This window comes from Oryctolagus cuniculus, chromosome 13 (assembly GCF_964237555.1).
Source record: "Oryctolagus cuniculus chromosome 13, mOryCun1.1, whole genome shotgun sequence".
NCBI lineage: Eukaryota > Metazoa > Chordata > Mammalia > Lagomorpha > Leporidae > Oryctolagus > Oryctolagus cuniculus.
Window position 1 is genome coordinate 33,930,767 of NC_091444.1, and position 20,587 is coordinate 33,951,353.

Sequence of the window (20,587 nt, forward strand, 5' to 3'; positions counted from 1 at the left end):
AAAATAAACCTACAAGTATCTCCAAAAATGCCTAAAAATAAATGCAGAAATTCAAGAAACAAGAATAAAGAAGACAACATCATGCCCCCAAAGGAACACAATAACACTTAATACTAGAACTTAAAAATGAAGAGATTGAAGAAATGCCAGAAATTGAATTCAAAAAATTGATCATAGGATTACTTAGAAGTAATCAGAAGCAAATCCACAAACTAAAGAAATCCAGGGCCAGTGCCGCGGCTCACAAGGCTAATCCTCCACCTTGCGGCGCTGGCACACCGAGTTCTAGTCCCGGTCGGGGCACCAGATTCTGTCCTGGTTGCTCCTCTTCCAGGCCAGCTCTCTGCTGTGGCCAGGGAGTGCAGTGGAGGATGGCCCGAGTGTTTGGGCCCTGCACCCCATGGGAGACCAGGATAAGCACCTGGCTCCTGCCATCGGATCAGCATGTTGCTTTGGCCGCAGTGCGCCGGCTGTGGCGGCCATTGGAGGGTGAACCAACGGCAAAAGGAAGACCTTTCTCTCTGTCTCTCTCTCTCACTGTCCACTCTGCATGTCAAAAAAAAAAAAAGAAAGAAAGAAAGAAATCCATACATGCTATGAAAGAAAATTTTTCTCATAAAATTGAGATTTTAAGGAGAAATAAAAATGAAATATTAGAAATGAATAATTCAATAGAACAAATAAAAAATGTGGTAGAAAGCCTTCTCAACAGAATTGATGAGGCAGAAGAAAGAATATCCTAGTTAGAAGACAAATCTCTGGAAATTTTATAGTCAGGACAAAAAAAAAAAAAAAAGAAGAAGAAGAAACCAGAACACTAAAAAAACAGTGTTAGAAATGTATGGGATTGCCAGCACCGCAGCTCACTTGGTTAACCCTCCGCCTACGGCGCCGGCACACCGGGTTCTAGTCCCGGTTGGGGCGCCAGATTCTGTCCTGGTTGCTCCTCTTCCAGTCCAGCTCTCTGCTGTGGTCCAGGAAGACAGCAAAGGATGGCCCAAGTGCTTGGGTCCTGCACCTGCATGGGAGACCAGGAGGAAACACCTGGCTCGTGGCTTCGGATTGGCATGGCACGGCACGCCAGCACAGCCAGCTGTAGTGGTCATTTGGGGGTTGAACCAACGGAAAAAAGGAAGACCTTTCTCTCTCTCTCTCTCTCTCTCTCTCTCTGTCTAGCTCTGCCTGTCAAAAAAATCAATTAATTTAAAAAAATTTAAAAATTAAAAAAAGAAATCTATGGGATACTAACAAACCACGCAACATACGGGTCTTAAGAGTTTCTGGAGGTATGGAAAGAGAGAATAGATTAGAAGACTCTTTTAGTGAAATAATTACAGAAAACTTCCTTAATTTGGAGAAAGAAAGCAATGCTCAAGTTCAGGAAGCACACAGAACTCCTAATAGACATGACCAGAAAAGATCCTCACCACAACACATTGTAATCAAACTCTCCATAGTAAAAAATAGAAAAGATTCTAAAATGTGCATGAGAGAAACACCAGATTACTTTCAGAGGATCTCCAATTAGACTCACAATTGACTTCTCATCAGAAATCCTACAGACTAGGAGAAAATGGCAAGATATATTGCAAGTCTTAAGAGAAAAAAAAAACTGTCATCCCAGTTATTGTACCATGCAAAGCTCTAAATTATGAATGAAGATGAAATAAAGACCTTCCATAACAGAAATTGAAAGAACTTTTCATCACTCATCCAACCTTATAATAGATGTTTAAGGGTATACTACACACAGAAACACAGAATCACAGTCATCACTATGAAAAAAAATGAAGGCAGAAAATCTTCCAGTAAAAGTACAAAGGAAATCCAAAGTAAATAATAGGAATATTTATGGAAAAATGGCAGGGCCAAGTCATTACTCATCAATAGTTACCTTGAATGTAAATGACCTCAACTCTCCAGTTAAAAAACACAGACTGGCTGAATGGATTAAAAAACAAAACCCATCTACTTGTTGCCTACAAGAAATATATCTCACCAACAAACATACATGCAAACTGAAAGTGAGCAGATGGAATAAGATATTCCATGCTAACAGAAACCAAAAAAAAGAGCCTCTGTAGCAATCCTAGTATCAGACAAAATAGATTTTATCACAAAAATTGTTAAAAGAAACAAAGGAGGGTACCATGCAATGAGAAGGGATGTGACTACAATAAATGTATATTCACCTAATTACAGAGCACCTGCCTATTTAAAGAAATGTTAATGGATCTAAAGGGAGACATAGATCCAATATAATAGTAATGGGGGACTTCAGTATCCCACATTCAGCAATGGACAGATCAACCAGACAGAAAATTAGAAGGAAACAACAGTTAAGTGCTACTATAAACCAAATGGACCTAATGAATATCTACAGAACTTTTCATCCTACAGTAGCAGAATACACATTCTTCTCTATAGTGCATGAAACTTTCTCTAAGATTGGCCACAGGCCAAGCCATTAATCAAGCCTCAACAAATTCAAAAAATTGAAATCAGACCATGCATCTTCTCTGACCATAATGGAATGAAACTGGAAATCAATAACTCAAGAATCTCTAGAACATATACAAACAGATGGGGACTGAACAACATGCTCCAGACTGAGCATGTTGGTTATTGTTGATATTGTTGATATTGTTGATAATGAGCATGTTGAATGAGCAGTTGGTCATAGAAGAAATCAAAAAACTGTTGAGGAAGAGTTTTATATTTTCATAGTGCCTGTTGAACTTTTTACTTAGTATAGAGTTAATCTTCTGTGTATAAAGTTAATTGAAAATAGATCTTAGTAAAAAATAAGAATGGAAAAAGGACAAGGAGGAGGAAGAAGGGTAGGAGTGAGGGCAGGAGAGTGGGTATGGTGGGAAGAATTACTACATTCCTAAAGTTGTATTTATGAAATGCATGAAGTTTGTATATCTAAATAAAAATGTTTCTGGGGAAAATCAATTAAATGAAGGGCTGGTTCTTTGAAAAGGTAAACAAAATTGACAGGCTCTTATCCAGATTAAGCAAAAAAGAGAGAAGATTCAAATACATAAAATTAGAAATAAAAATAGATATATTATGATTGACAACATAGAAATAAACAGAATTGTTAAAGATTAACATGAACAATGATATGGCAATAAATTTTATAAACCAGAAGATATAAGCAAATTCCCAGACATATATCAAGATTGATTCAAAAAGAAATAAAATCCCTAAACACACCAATAATAAGTAGTGGGATTAAATTCATAATTAGAAGTATCCCATTGGAGAAAAGCCCAGAATCAGATGGATCAATTGCTGAATTCTACCAAACATTTAAATAACAATTAATGCCAATTCTTAAATTATTCCAAAATGTACAAAAGGAAGGACTTCTTCCAAACTTATTCCATATCGCCAGCATTACCTCGGTACTAAAACCAGATAAAGACACAACAATAAGAACAAAAGCTAAAAGCCAATGCCCTTGATAAGCACAGATGCAAAAATCTTCAACAAAATGCTAGCAAACCACATCCAACAGCACACCGAAAAGATTATTCACCATGATCAAGTGGGATTCATCCCAAGGATGCAACACTGGGTCAACACATGCAAATCAATAAATGTGATACACACATGCAAACAGAATGAAGGGGGAAAATTACATGATGATTTCAAGAGATGTAGAAGAAGCATTTGATAAAATTCAGCATCCTTTTATAATAAAAACTGTGAATAATTAGGTTTAGAGAGAACATACCTGAGCATAATAAAAGCCAAATATAAAAGCCAGTAGCTAACATCATACTTTATAAGGAAAGCTGAAAAATTTCTAAGATATGGAACCAGACAAGGACACCCACTTTCACTATTTTTAATTCAACACAGTACTGGAAGTCTTCATCAGAGCAATTATGCAAAAGAAAGAAATCAAAGGCATCTGAAATTGAAAAAAGGAAATCAAAGTGTCACTGTTTCCAATAACATGATCTTATATATATAAAACTCCAAAGATTTCAAGGAAAAAAAAGTGATTAGAATTAATAAACAAATTCAACAAAGTTATAGGATACAAAGCCAAAATGAAAAAATAACTATTGTTATTATACATCAATATTGAATTATCTGAAAAAGAAATCAAGAAAGCAATCTCATTTCCAAAAGCTATAATAAAATAAAATACCTAGAAATAAATCTAACTAAAGATGTGAAAGGTTTCTATAATGAAAACTATAAAACATTGATGAAACAAATTGAAAAATAAACAAGGAATGGAAAGATATCCCATGTCTATGGATTAGAAAAATCAATATAACTAAAATGTCCATACAACTCAAAGCAATTTATAGATTCAATGCACTCTCTACCAAAATACCAATGACATTTTTCACAGGACGAGAAAAAAAGACTACTAAAATTTGTATCAAACCTCGAAATAGCCCAAATACCAAAAGCAATGTTGAGCAAAATGAAAAAAGTAAAAGGTACGGTGCTATTTTACTTTAAAATATATGAAAGTCACAGTAACTAAAACAGCATGATATTGTCATAAAACAAGAAACATAGACTCCACTGGGAAAAATAGAATATAAATACAAATAATTTAATGCATCTACAGCCAACTAATCTTTGACAAAAGTGCTAAGAATATACATTGGAAAAAGAACAATCTTTTCTTTTTTTTAACTTTTATTTAATGAATATAAATTTCCAAAGTACAGCTTATGGATTACAATGGCTCCCCCCCCCCATAACTTCCCTCCCGCCCGCAACTCTCCCCTTTCCCTCTCCCTCCCCCATTCCATTCACATCAAGATTCATTTTCAATTCTCTTTATATACAGAAGATCAGTTTAGCACATATTAAGTAAAGATTTCAACAGTTTGCACCCACATAGAAACACAAAATAAAAAATACTGTTTGAGTACTAGTTATAGCATTAAGTCACAATGTACAGCACATTAAGGACAGAGATCCTACATGAGGAGTAAGTGCACAGTGACTCCTGTTATTGACTTAACAAATTGACACTCTCGTTTATGGCATCAGTAATTACCCTAGGCTCTTGTCCTGAGTTGCCAAGGCTATGGAAGCCTTTTGAGTTCACCGACTCTGATCATATTTAGACAAGATCATAGTCAAAGTAGAATTTCTCTCCTCCCTTCAGAGAAAGGTACCTCCTTCTTTGATAACCCGTTCTTTCCGCTGAGATCTCACAGAGATCTTTCATTTAGGTCATTTTTTTTTTTTTTTTTTTGGCCAGAGTGTCTTGGCTTTTGCTGCCTGAAATACTCTCATGGGCTTTTCAGCCGGATCTGCATGCCTTAAGGGCTGATTCTGAGGCCAGAGTGCTGTTTAGGACATCTGCCATTCTATGAGTCTGCTGTGTATCTCACTTCCCATGTTGGATCATTCTCTCCCTTTTTTATTCTATCAGCTAGTATTTGCAGACACTGGTCTTCTTTATATGATCCCTTTGACTCTTAGTCCTATCATTATGATCAATTGTGAACAGAAATTGATCACTTGGACTAGTGAGATGGCATTGGTACATGCCACCTTGATGGGATTGAATTGGAATCTCCTGGTATGTTTCTAACTCTACCGTTTGGGGCAAGTCAGCTTGAGCATGTCCCAAATGTACATCTCCTCCCTCTCTTATTCCCACTCTTATATTTAACAGGGATCACTTTTCAGTTAAGTTTCAACACTTAAGAATAACTGTGTATTAATTATAGAATTCAACCAATAGTATTAAGTAGAATAAACAAAAAAATACTAAGAGCGATAACGTATTAACCGAGAACCAAAATGGAAACTTGTTAAAGTGAAATGAACACTATGAGAAATGGTGACTTGATCAGCCCTTGCCCTGAATGTTGATGAACAAAGGACAATCTTTTCAATAAAAAATGCTAAGAAAGTTTTGTGGGGAGCAAACCGGACTAGACTGAGTTACTGGAATTAAGACTTATTCTATGCATCTGCTCTCCCACTGTGGGGAGCAAACCGGACTAGACTGAGTTACTGGAATTAAGACTTATTCTATACATCTGCTCTCCCACAATATGGCGCTGGGAGAGAAGTAAACAGCTTCCGCACAGCTGCCTCTCACCAACTTGACAAGCTGCAGGACTTGCTACTGATTGGAGGAGAGCAGCGTACTCGGCGTGTGGGCAGCCGAGTTGGGATTGGCGGAGGAGGACTATAAAGGAGGAGAGAGACGGCATTCACCAGGAACATCTATGGGGAACATCTAAGGGGAACACCTGTGCAGCCCCCGAGAGAGCCGGCCGGCGGTGTGCCACTCCCCTGAGGAAGTGGGGAATGTGGCAGGGGGAACCGCCCTTCCACGGAGGTGGAAGGGACAGTAGCCAACCCGGGAAGAACCAGCAGCAAACCCGGGGAGGGCCGAGCAGACGAAAGAACAGCGCAGGGTCCTGTGTTGCTCCTCCACGAAGAGGGGGAGCGACAAGTTTGGTATCTATAGTGGACAAATGAAACCAGAGCCCTATTTCTCACCATGCAGAAATCAACTTAAAATTGATTAGAAATCTAAAAACAGGCCTTGAAACTTTGAAATTATTAGGAGAAAACATAAGCACTTCAAGACATTGAAACAGGCAATAATTATTTTGATCAGATACTAAAAGTAATAGAAACAAATGCAAAAATAGACAAATGGAATTTCTTCAAACAAAAGAGCTTCTTCATAATAAAAGAGACGAGTAAACACACAAACTACAGAATGGAATAAAATATTTGCAAATATTATATCTGACAAAAGGTTAAGAGCTAAAATGCATAAGCAACTAAAACAACTCTATGTAGCAAAACATAATAATAATAATCTAATTTGAAAACAGGTAGTATGGGTTCAAGTCCTGGCTCCAGTGTTTCCGCTTGCTGCTAATGCACACCCTGGGAAACAGGGCTGTGATGGCTCAACTAGTTGGGTCTCTACCACCTACATGGGAAATCTGAATTGAGTTTGCTTTGGCATGGACCTAGCCCAGACCCAACTGGATGGGGGATTTCTCTCTGTATCTGTCTCTGTACGTGTCTCTCTGCTTTTCAAGTGAATCCTTTAATAAATAAATACAATTTTTCAAATACAATGAATCTAAATAGGCATTTTCCAAAGAAAGACATGCAAATTGCCAACAGGTACATGAAAAGATGCTCAACGTCATGAATTATCATAGAAATACAAATAAAAGCACAATGTACCACCTCATTTAGATTTGATATTATAAAATAGACAAACAATAACAAATGGTGGCAAGGAACCATTGCACTCTGTTGGGAGGAATGTAAATTTTCATAGCCATTCTGAAAAACAGTATGTAGGTTCCCTCTTATGCCACTTATGAAACTGGCATCCCATATCAGAGTGCCTGTTTGAGTTCCAGCTGATATGTTTCTGATCCAGCTTCCTGTTAATGCACCTGGTAAGGCATCTCATAATGGCCCAAGTATTTTGGAACCCTAACACCTAGTGGGAGACCTGGATGGAGTTCCTGGCTGCTAGCTTCTGCCTTTTGCCTATTCCTAGGTGTGGAGGGCATTTGGGGAATAAACCAACAGATAGAAAACATTCTCTCTCTCTCTCTCTCTTTCCCTCCCTCCCTCCCTCCCTCCCCCATCACTCTGCCTTTCAATTAAATAAATAAATTTTATAAAATAAAACTATCATATTAATCAGCAAATCCATACTGGATAGATAGATTGATTGATAGATAGATAGATAGACAGACAGACAGACATAGATAAACAGATACAGATATCCAAAGGAAATTAAATCAGGCCATTGGATCCACTGATGAATAAAGAAAATGTAGTATGATGAAATAGTACTCTACCTAAAAAATAATGAAGTTTGCTCATTTGCTACAACATGGATGTAACTACAGATCATTATGTTAAGAGAAATAAGCCAAGCCCAGAAAGACAAGTACTGAATTACCTCACTGGTATGTGGAGACTAAAAAAAGAATAAAAGGGTGATCTCATAGAAGTTAAAAGTATAAATGGTGATTACCAGAGATGGAGGAGAGAAGGGAGGAGGGATTGAGGAAGCTTGATTAATGGATACTGATAGTCCTATAGGAATTTAAAGTTATGGCACTCTAAGCACAGTAGGGTGACTATAGATAATGTTAATGTATTGTATAGTTCTTTATTTAAAAAAAATGACAGAATTTTAAGTGTTATTACCATATATTAGTATTAAATGTTTGAAGAGCTATGTATGTTTACCCTGACTGGACACTACTTAAGGTATGTTTGTATCAAAACATCACATGATACCCAATAATCATGTACAATTTTTATGTGTCTCTTAATTTTTTAATATTATGCTGAATTTTTAAAAAAAATACATAAAAAGTCCATACTGGATAATTCTATCATAAAAAAGTTCTTTAAGAAGCAAAATAATCTATAGTAAAACAGTGAAGATGAATAATTGCCCAGAGTTAAGGTGGGATATAGGTGGGGACTGACTTCTAAGAGACCTGAGGGAAATTTGAGGAGATGGAAATGTTGTGTAGCTTGAATGTGGTAGTGTCAGTTACACAGGAGCACAGACTTGCCAAAACACAACCCGCTGGCACAAGTCTTGTATGTAAATTTTACCTCAATAGGGTTGATGAAACTAACATTCAAAGCCTCCAACAAATACTCATATTATATATATATATATATACTAATAACTTTTTTAATCACAAGGTCAATAATATTCCTGTGTTACCGTAATAAAGTAAATTTTAAGAGTGTGATATAACTGAGTCTTCAATATACCATCTTACTTTTTCTGTGAAAAATAAAACCACAAACAGAATTTTTAGAATATGACCTTATTGTTTATAAAGTCAATATTGCAGGAAGTAAGGCGGTGCTTACCAGTCAGAGGCTGGGGATTACCAGTTCTTTAATTCATGAAAATCATAGGTTTGCTTTCATTCAAGAGTTCAAATTAGGACCCTTCCAAGAATTTTTTGTGTGTGTGGTCAGGAGGGAGGAGGTTCCTCCTCCTAGTAGAGCATACAGGAGAGATTTCATGATAGTCAGCAGGGGTTAGGGGAGAACCAATTTGAAGTCCCAAGAAAGGAAACTTCAAGAAGGCTATTTTAAAAGGGGAGCCAGAAACATGCTCAAATGCTCAAAGCATTTGTCTATCAAACAGAAATAATTTATGCTGTTGACAAGGGGTTTAAAACATTAAGAATCCCTTTGTTGAGACTCTACCTTCCTCGGGAAGGGGTCATTACCTCATTTCTTGGTGATGCTGAGGTCACCAACCCACACATTCTGGTGGAAAACATTTTCAGAAACTGACTTTCTTTGCAGAGAAAAGGAAACAGAAAAATTGTAAAATGTTAAACCTGGTTGCTCTTCAAATGCCAAAAATATATCTATATTTTCACTAGCTTTCTATATTTTCAAATATTGTTTTACAAGTATTACTTTTGCGATGAAAAAATCTGGCAAACCTATGATTATGGTCTGCATTTATTGGTAATGAAAAAAATTTCAGGGACAACAAATTGTTCTGTTGTATTCTTCTAACTTCTACGAATTTCTGCTATTTTGCAAGAAAATTGCCACATATTCTAGTCTTTTCTATTAATAAACAAAATGTTCCTTCCTATACCACAAACTATTTTGTGCTTGTTGGTGACTTTTTTCCACTGCACGTGTCCAATATGGCAATGTTCCCTCCCACACACTGCAAGCCACATGAACCACAGCCACCTGGGGAAAAGGAAGAAAGTCCCTGATTTTGCCCACCTAAGAAAGGAATTCATTCTACTTTATCTCAACCCAACATATCCAGGGTGTCAGTAGCCAAAGTATTTTTACTTAGGAGGAAAGATCAAATACTGCAAATAAGCATAAAATATGCAACTGAAAAATTGAGTTAAAGAATTGAATAGAAAAAAAGAATTAAAGAAATGCCCCATCTCAAGATTAGGTTTAAAATGGTGATTAATTAATATACTGAATTACTATACAAAGGCATGTAGTGAACACTGAAGCAATAAATGGCAACCCTTTTCTGGCAAGAAAGATTTTTTCTCAATCCCTTTACCCCTTCCTAAAGGTGAATGAGCATGCACAAATGCCAATGTGCTGCCATGCCATAATTCAAAGAGATGTGCTCAGGAGTGGAACTTAGATTTTTCATTAGAAAATATTTTTGTCTTTCCCTTCATATATCATAATGTGCCAATTGTTGTCAAAAGTATAACTAGTTTATGGCTGTAGGCCATATGGCGTGGCCATGAGATATTTCCATGTTTGTGACAACCAGTTATTTTCCTTAAAATAACTCCCCCAAAAAATCTTTAAAACTTTTTTTTTTGCAACCTCCACTTATTTCTTAGCTCAATGAAGATAAAATAGTTGCTCAGGAACCTGCAACAAGACCTTTCCTCTGATGGGGGTATTTTTTTTTCACATTGGTGTTACCAGTACCTTATTACCACCAGCCAGAATTGTGACACTATTACATCTGCTCTCCACTGACACGATAGGAGGCCACTGTTTTGTGATTCCCAGCTAGATTCCAAAGAACAAGTTCATTTATATTTATAGTGGGACCTAAAATCAAATGAGAGCAGAGTGGATGGATTTTTCAGGAAAAGAAAGGGAATGAAAGTCTACTGGTCTAACAGGCATTGGCATGCACTAATGCCCCTGCCATTAATGGTGGCCCAAAAAAAGTACCATAGCATTTGCTAGGAGCTTGTTGGAAATTCAGAATTGGGGCCGACATTGTGACATAGCGGGTAAAGTCACCACCTATAACACCAACATCCCACCTGGTGCCAGTTCAAGTCCCAGTTGATCCACTCCTGGTCCATCTCCTTACTACTGGACTGGGGAAAGCAGCAAAAGATGGCTCAAGTGTTTGGGTACCTACACCCACATGGGAAACCTGAAAGAAGGTCCTGGCTCCTGGTTTCAGCTTGGCCCAGCCCCAGCCATTGTGGCCATTCAAGGAGCGAACCAGCAGATGGCACAAATCTCTCTCTCTCTGCCTCTCCCTCTCTCTCTCTCTAGCTCTGACTTTCAAATAAATAAATAAATCTATTTTTTAAAAAAAGAAAGAACTTCAGGATCTCAGGCACTGTCCAAAATTGCATTGCTTTATTAATTTCATCTTCATCAAAATCCTGAATATGACAGCATTACCTCCATTCTACTCAGAAAATTATGAGCAGAAAGGTTAAGAAATTTACATAAAATTCACAAGATAACAGTGAGTGAAGCTGGATTTGTGCACACTTTAAAATTTATTATATTCCCACTCCAGCAGCCTAAATCCTAAACCAGGCTAAAGCCAGGAGAATTTGAATTTTAATCCAGTCTTCACCATTAATCTCTTTCTTGCCTCATACACTGCATGCCAGTAAACTTGAGTCTGCTATTTTGGTCCTGCTTATTTCATAGAATTTCTACAAAATAAATAAAATTAATGTATGTGAAAAAATATTGTAATATAGTTAGCACTTGCCAAAATTAATTTAACAGAATCATATATGATTCTTTCTCAGTTTACGCTGAGACATAAAGACCAAGAATAAAATACCTGGTGCCAGGTACTCCCCAAGTACACAATAAGAGGCTAAACTGGCCGGCGCCACAGCTCACTAGGCTAATATGCCGCCTGCAGTGCTGACACACCGGGTTCTAGTCCCGGTTGGGGTGCTGGATTCTGTCCTGGTTGCTCCTCTGCCAGGCCAGCTCTCTGCTGTGGCCCAGGAGTGCAGTGGAGGATGGCCCAAGTGCTTGGGCCCTGCACCCCATGGGAGACCAGGATAAACACCTGGCTCCTGCCTTCGGATCAGCGCGGTGTGCAGGCCACAGCGCGCTGGTCACGGCGACCATTGGAGGGTGAACCAACAGCAAAGGAAGACCTTTCTCTCTGTCTCTTTCTCTCACTTTCCACTCTGCCTGTTAAAAAAAAAAAAAAAAAAAAAAAAAAAAAAAAAAAAGATTGGCCATGGCAGCCTTAGTCCACCACCCACCTCAAGAATATAAAAAGTTTGGCCGGCGCCGCGGCTCACTAGGCTAATCCTCCGCCTAGCGGCGCTGGCACACCGGGTTCTAGTCCCGGTCGGGGCGCCGGATTCTGTCCCGGTTGCCCCTCTTCCAGGCCAGCCCTCTGCTGTGGCCAGGGAGTGCAGTGGAGGATGGCCCAGGTGCTTGGGCCCTGCACCCCATGGGAGACCAGGAAAAGCACCTGGCTCCTGGCTCCTGCCATCGGATCAGCGCGGTGCGCCGGCCGCAGCGCGCTGGCCGCGGCGGCCATTGGAGGGTGAACCAACGGCAAAAGGAAGACCTTTCTCTCTGTCTCTCTCTCTCACTGTCCACTCTGCCTGTCAAAAAAAAAAAAAAAAAAAAAAAAAAAGAATATAAAAAGTTTGAAGTTACATGGGGAAAAGAAATTTTTCTCTAGAAAGTGATTTTGTTGAGGGTGACGGGACAGATCATCTCTTCCTCAACTCAGTCTTTAGCAAGGGACTCTAAGGAGGCCACACACAGAGCTCTTTTGCCCCCTGAAAAAAGATTTAATCTAAAACCATAAACCTCTCCTCCTCTGTTGCCTTTGCAGATTAAAGCAATGCTGTGTTTTGTTATTATCAGGCTAGTCTTACACCGGATAGCATATTTTAATTATGTCTGTTGAAGTTAAAAGCGACTACTGAACTTTTTATCATCTCAAAGTGTCTGGAAAGTTGGGCACCTGTTTAAGATTTGAACCAAAATCTAATCCATGAATTTGATTTAAAGGGACAGTGAGAAGAAAATAATAGTCATATAGTTTGTGGCTGGTACCCAATTAAGAACTGCTCTTTCAAAACCTCCGTTACCCAAGTATTGGGACCTGGAAAAAAAAAAAAACAAACAAACACTAAATCCATAGAAATTGTATTTCAGGGCCAGCGCCGTGGCTCACTTGGCTAATCCTCAACCTGCAGCACCAGCATCCCATATGGGCACCGGGTTCTAGTGCCAGTTGCTCCTCTTCCAGTCCAGCTCTCTGCTGTGGCCCGAGAGGGCAGTGGAAAATGGCCCAAGTGTTTGGGTCCCTGCACCCACATGGGAGACCAGGAAGAAGCACCTAGCTCCTGGCTTTGGATCGGCATAGCTCCGGCCATAGCAGCCATTTGGGGTGTGAACCAACAGAAGGAATACCTTTCTCTCTGTCTCTCTCTCACTGTCTAATTCTATCTGTCAAATAAAAAAAATGAAATTGTATTTTAAAGCAAAATTCTGATTTTAAAGATAAAGGGCACACAAGAGAAGAACAGCAGGCAGGTTGGGGACCCCAAATGACCTGTTCTTATCCCAAATCGAAAATCCTAGAAGATATTTTAATCTATCTTCCTAAATGTGCTAATAATGCAGAGGTAAATGAAACTTCTACCATGATGGGGGCTAATTTCCATTTTTCTATAAGAAAGTACAGATATTTAGATGAGTAGAAATTTACCTTTTCCCAAGTCAAATGCCATCCCAGTATGTGGGATAGGAAGATAACAGAGAGGCTGGCCCTATGGCACAGCAGGTTAAGCTGCTGCCTGTGACTCCAGCATTTCACAATGGAGCAATGGTTTGAGTTCCAGCTGCTCCACCTCCAATCCAGCTCCCTGCTAATGTAACAGGGAAAGTAGGGAAAGAGCTCAAGTGCCTAGGCCCCTCCCACCCATGTGAGAGACCCAGCTGCGCTTCCAGATTCTTGGCTTTGGCATGGCCCAGCACTGACAGTTCTGGCCATTTGGGGAGTGAATTTGCAGACAGATAACTGATAAATCAGGAGATCAATAAGTGTGTTAGAAAAAAAATTGAAAAGCTCCAAAGGTCCTAACTGAGTTGCCATGAGTATCGGGATGGCTTCTAAAACATATCTCAATCCCAAACCTTTGTGGGAAGGTCAACACCACAAAACACCACAAATATCTTCCCCTAACCACTGCTTCCAACCCTGTTCCCGACATGCTCCTGGTCATCCAGAAGTCCAAGAGCAGACTTTCAAAATAATCACATCATTGAGTGAAATAAGCCAGACACAGAAAGATATATACTGCATGTTCTCACTTGTATGTGGGAGCTAAACTTTTTTTAAAAAGCAAAAAGCAAAGCAAAACAAAAAAATTCCTGTTGATGCCTATGTGTATCAGTTTTCCTGCAAATATTGTGTTTTGTTAAACTTTGTTTTAAATCTTTGTCATACAAACTGTTGAAAATTTTATACTACTGTAGTTTTATTTAGCTATGATTAATTTTAAAATTCTTTTCATTTGATTATTGTTTATAGCCCTTGCCTATATTCCTAGTGAATTGTGGCATTTTTACTTCTTATTTGTTGATTTCTTTATTTAGTGGAGCATTAAGCTTTTGACCATCATGTAAATTAAAAACATATTATCTCAAAAATTAAAAAATTAAAAGTAAAAAAAATAATAATCACATCATTGCTCTCTTTAAATGTTTCACTGGCTTCCACAACCATCAGAAGCAACCCTTAGCGGCATCCAAGGTCCCTCATGATCTGGCTCCTGCTCATCTCACCTCTCACCTACTCCCATTCTACATCCCCGACTCCACTCACAAGGAACTTCTCATTTTCCAAACACATCCTATCTTGAGCCTTACCAATGCCTGTGCTGCAGGATTTTCTGAGGTCTGACTACAAACCAACAAATTCAAAATCTCCAGAAAAGGTGTCTGAGAATCTACGTGTTTAACCTTAGCCTGTAGATTCACCCTTCAGGTAATTTACCATCACAAAACCAGCATAGGCTCTGCCAGGGCAAGGATTCTTCCTGCCTTTTTCATAGTGTTATATCCAGAATCCACAGTAAGTGCTGCTCTCTTTGCCATAAGAGAGATCCCTTGCTATGTCTACCATGTAAGGACATAGCCAAAAATGGCCACATGAACCAAGAAGCAGTCCCTCACCAGACACAGAATCTGCAGAGCCTTGATCTTGGACTTCCAGGCCTCCATGATCATGAGAACTAAGCATCTGTCATTTATAAACCAGACAGTCTTCAGTATTTCATTCTAGCAGCTCAAATGGACTAAGACATGTATCATAGTTCAGAAACTACAAATCTAAGACATAGGGGCTAGGCTAACAGATGAATGTCTGGTCACTAGAAGGACTCAGGTCCCAATGCAAGAAACTTTTCATTAAGGAAACAAGGAAGATGGGGCTAGCATTGTGGTGTAGTGGGCTAAGCCACTGCCTGGGATGTCAGCATCCCATTTGGGAGCCAGTTTGAGTCCCAGCTGTTCCACTTCTGATCCAGATCCCAGCTAAGGTGCCTGAGAAAGCAGCAGAAGATGACCCAAGTGCTTGAGCCCCTGCCATTACCTGGGAGACCCAGATGGAATTTCTGGCTCCTGGCTTTGGCCTGTCCCAGCCCTGGTTGTTGCAGCCTTCTGAGGAGTTAACCAGTGCTCGCTCTCACTCTCGCTCTCTCCATCTCTCCATCTCTCTCCCTCTTTCTCCCTCTCTCTCTCCCTCTATAACTCTGCCTTTCCAATAAATAAATAAACTTCTTAAAAAAAAAAAACAAGGTAGAAGGTTAGGAATTTGTTTACTAGAGAGGTGATTAGAGGGCAGTGATTCAGCCACTCTGGGTCTTAGAAATGAGATAACAATCCAATATCCAGGTGTATTATTGCTGAAATTTGAGTGGGACCAGCCACAAGACACCCTGGGTTACTGAGGTCCCCTTTGAAAGCAAATAGAGCTGGCCTGGAACATCCTTGCACATACAGTAGAATGTTAACACCCAGCTCTAAAAATCAAGAGACACAGGGTCCAAGAACCTGGAAACCACTTTTTTCTACCACTCTCCTCCTTGCCCAGTTGCAAAAGAAGGTATCAAGTTTATTCAGTTATCCCTGTGTCCTTATCAACTAAGCAATTTGCTAGAGTTTTAACTTATAAAAGGAAAAAGCAAAGTTGCTTTAATTGTACTTGTCTTTCCCAGATATAAGGGGAAGGACTACATCAGAAAGACAGAAAACCATGAAATTTGTAAGATATAACCACTCTTCCATTCATGTTTAAAACATGTGTACTTGAGCAGAAATGTAACTCATGTGATATTCATTTACACTATAAGCATCAAAATATTGTTTACCAGGAGCAATTTAATGCCCACAAAAATTTCTGAACCTTTTCAGAAAGCTTTTAATCCATTTTCCTCATCAAAACAGGAAGCTGTATTTGCCTACTGTCAACTGACTCAGTCATGAAAAAAATTTCAAATTCCCTTAAAATTTCCAAGGCCATGAATTTTAGCAGACATTCAGTATGGCAGTTAGGTTCCCTAGCCCCACAAAAGCAAAAACCAAGTTTGCCCAGATAGGTGGATCAGTTTCCTGCAGGTGTTACCAGAAGCTGACCTTATCCAGTGGGTAGGGTTCCTGTATATCACATACTGCCTTTGTGTCATTTACCTTTCCATAACAATCTTGTACCTTCTTTATTCCTTGCCTGACTTTATTCCCTCTCTTCCCATTTGCATTTTCACAATGAATCATATCTGATATGACAAACTATCATGCTCTTTTCTATTCAACATCGTTATCAATGATTTGGATGAGGATACAGGCAGCTCAGGTGCTTATAAGTCGAACATATTGAGAGGAGAGGTTAATCTACTACTAGATGATAGAGATGACTGGTTCAAATCATCAGTTAAAAGAAAAAGTGAAAGTTCATTCCCTATTTATAGAAAATCTATATTTGAGGTATGTCTATATAAATGCACTGCAAAGAGCACAACTTTTGAAAGGTCATAGTTTAAGAAGAACATCAGCAAACCAAAAGTGGTTTCTCAATGGAGAATAATTTAAATTGAGAATAATCTAAATATCTTGACATTATAGGAATTGGGGGCACTTAGTTTGAAGATAAGAAAACTTTGGGAAAATAAGTAGTAAGACTTTTCATCCCCCAGTCTTTGAGAAGGTACATGAACAAGTACCAATACATTTTGTCATCAGATTCATACAGAGACCAGTGGTCTAGACGACCTCAAATATCTTTCCATATTGGAGATTCTGTGCTTTTTTCCACCCAGGCCTATCCAGACCTTCTCCTTTGGGGTAGGTCAGCCAGTTTAGAAATGTACTCCTGCATTGGAATTTCCCAATGTAAAGTTTCACTTTAAAAATGATACTTTCACATCAACTTTTGACAGGTGTATTTTGGTTTTCTGAGGCTTTTCTCAGAGGGCTGCTTCTGTAAGGGTAGAAGACACAATGACATCCAGGCCTGGATTTGAAGCATCTTATTAATTTGCAATCAACTCCCTTTTGCATAGGCACATCGAAGTCTTCTTTTTTTTTTTTAAATATCTAAGAACAAATCCCTTTTCTCCTTTCAGGATTTTTGATTATTGACTTGAGTAGCAAGAAATGAGAAATGTATTCGGTGATGGAAGAAAATAATATTTATCATTTCTTATGACATTTAAGAAAATGGGAAAGTAGGGTAAGCTCTTTTAAGTAACTATCCTAAAGGTTGAATATTTGGCTGCTTTCTTTTTCAGCATAACCATTTACAGTTGTGACCTCAGGAGTTCCAAGACACAGGCTGGGCATTTGAATGACAAGCTAACAGAGTACCTGGTGGTGAGCATTCACTGTGCCCTCCAACCAAAATGTTCCATTTGGGAAAACTAAGACAAGAGAGTCAATTAACTTTACAAGATAAAAGGAGGAAGCCTTTTTCCTGATTCCTTTTACCACTGTGAGAAATGAAAGGACTCCACTTCCAAAAAAAAAAAAAAAAAAAAAAAAAAAAAAAAAAAAAAAAAACACTATGAATTTTTATAGTGTCAGCATACTTTTTATAAACTGCTTTTTTATGATACCATGCTCTGTATTGGAAAAATTTTAGACTTGTGAGGAAAGTCTGAGTTTTTGCAAAGTAGAGGAGCAGTATCATATTTAAACCATTTGTTCTATTTTTAAAAACTGTGTTTAAGTCTGCAGAACAATGTCTTTAAAAGTCTCTTGCAAGACATCATATAAATGTAGCATACTGCTGTCTTTCCATCATCTTATCTCCTACAATATCCTCTATGTTACAAGAGTGTGTGCTGTCCACAAAGACAGATTTCTGAGTTTCCAACGCACAACCTACTTTTCAACAGAATCCCAAGGCCCAGCATGAATTAATGTACAGCTTCCCGCATACCCTGCTATAAGAAAAAAGTAGTCAGCATGATGAAAGGGATGGGAAACAGGTCTTGGAAGGAAATGTTAAAGGAGCCAAAGGTGTTTTACCTACAGAAGAGAGTGATTTAAGCATAGTGCTTAAGTCTGTTCAGATTTCTTTTCCAAAGGCAGTAAATAATTAAGCACATAAATAATGATGGTCCATCGTCCACAGAGAACCAACAAAAGGAAATATATTTAGGTTATATCCACAGGGCTTGCTGTTGCACAAAAGAAGGTCTTTTCAACATTTGAGTGATAAAGCAGTAAAATGATCTATTCTGAGAGGTTACAGAAATTTTCCTGCAGTGCTTCCATAAGAGAAGAGTTGTCCCTCTGTCTTGGATGGTTTAAATAAAGAAGGTCTGTGGCTAAAATATAGAATTGGTGCCTTTTGGCCCAATAATCCAAGACAGAGATGAATCCATCCTATTAAAAAGGCCAGTAGGAAGTATTCCCAGAGCTTTACCTTGGCAATCAATCCCAGTACTTAGAAACCTTTGAGAATTCCTCTTCATAGACCTTAAGTCTGATTCACAATATATCTGAGGGGTCCTTGATTTCCTTGCAGGTGCAGTACCAATGTTCACACTGGCGTAGTGAGGGTCTACCTAGACTATTCTTTAATGTGCCCAACACAGAGACATTCAATAAAGAGCCCTTAGAAGAGCACATCCCTGCAAAGAATCGCATGTGCTCCTGGCAGATCTCAAAAGATATCTGCGTCAAATTCAACTGAATTAAATTAGTACATTTTCAATGACTCTTCTTTGCCCAGCTCTAGGCTAAGTGCTAGGCAGGTACATAACAAAAAAAGAAAATATATATATTGGAAGCATGTTACTGGTTTCAAGTCACTGAAATATTTGGGCTACAAATTACACAGATGCATATTAAATAAAGCAAAAAAGCTTTTGTTAAATGTCATGATGATGATGAGTAAGTGCTAAAGAAATGAGAGAAGACAGGACACCTGCAGACTTGAGTAGCTGGAAAAGGCTTCATACAGGGCATGAGACAAAGTTCGGAAATTTGAACACATCTCTTAGTTAATTTCCCATCTAAGTGACTTCCCAGATTAACCTACACTCTCCTTTTGCTCTGTAAAGCACACTCACTGATACCCACAAGCAGCTAATCACTTTTAGTTGGCAGGCAACCTGTCATGTTTCCAAATGTGAACATTTTTATACCAGCTGAATTTGTTTTTACAGCTCAGTGAAACACTATATAAAAGGATGAAACAGTGAAAAAAAAAATAAAGAACATTTCCAGGAAAGCTATTATATGCCCTGAAAACAGCTGATACAGATGAGTACCTTGAAATGTTCTTCCATTTAGACAACTGTAAAGACAGGTAACTTTTCCTAAAATCTGAAGAATTCTGTGCACAGATTGCTTTATGAGTAATTTTCTTTTCTTAGTCAAGTTTCTAAAAAAACCAACTGGAAATCATGGCTTGTGCAAAGAAGACAACATGAGCTCTAATCCCTGGACTCATATTCAGAACCCATAAATTAGCCCTGGCCATAAATTTCTTTTAAAAATATTATGTTTTCATTTATGTACTTTACAATAAAATAAACTGTCAAAATATGTGTACCATTTTTAATAATCCTTTGCTATAAATGACTTAATTAACCTGTCAACAACTTAGTCCCACAGCATTGATTAATAGCAAAGGCTTTTCTTGGCAAAAGTGACCTGAGACGCACTGGACCAGAGGAGTAAGGACATGGATTCCAGCTTATCCTTCCCTTTGGAACTTGGGCAACAGAATCCCTCCCTGGCCCCAGTTTTCTATCCCACGAAGTACCCGGGTAGATCAAATCCCTCTCCAGCCTTTTTCAGCCTCTTTACCATACTGTGAATCAATAATTCCTGCTTTCATGAGTGCTCTGTGCATTGCAAGCCCAAAACACTTACTTGTTATCAAGCAATCACTTGTACTTTTCACTATCCCAGCATAACACATCTTTAAATGTTCCAGGGCTCCAGCGTCCCTGGAGATGATCTTATTTCTCCTTGTGACTGCTTTTTCTCAGCAGGCAAATGTAGTATCTGTTTGGAACAGAAGAGAAAGCCAGGTGTGTGAGAAAAAGACACTTCCTACTAATGGAGGAATATGAATGATAGTTATTAGAGGGATTAACTTTGGACAAAAATAAATTATTGATGTATTTGGCATGTGCCTCAAGAAAAGATATGAGAGGAGCCAGCACTGTGGCTCAGTGGGTTAAAGCCCTGGCCTGAAGCGTTGATATCCCATATGGGCACCGGTTATAGTCCCAGCTGCTCCTCTCTGATCCAGCTCTCTGCTATGGCCTGGGAGAGCAGTGGAGGATGG

General features: G+C 38.7%; 1 long non-coding RNA gene across 1 annotated transcript in view; it reads right to left on the reverse strand.

Moving 5' to 3' along the window:
- LOC127483538 (uncharacterized) overlaps positions 1-20,298 on the reverse strand; it is a 35,851-nt gene extending 15,553 nt beyond the window's left edge. Inside the window, exon 1 of the long non-coding RNA XR_007909924.2 lies at positions 20,167-20,298. This is a non-coding gene — a long non-coding RNA (uncharacterized lncRNA). The remainder of the gene's footprint in view (positions 1-20,166) is intronic.
- Between the last annotated feature and the right edge of the window lie 289 nt (positions 20,299-20,587).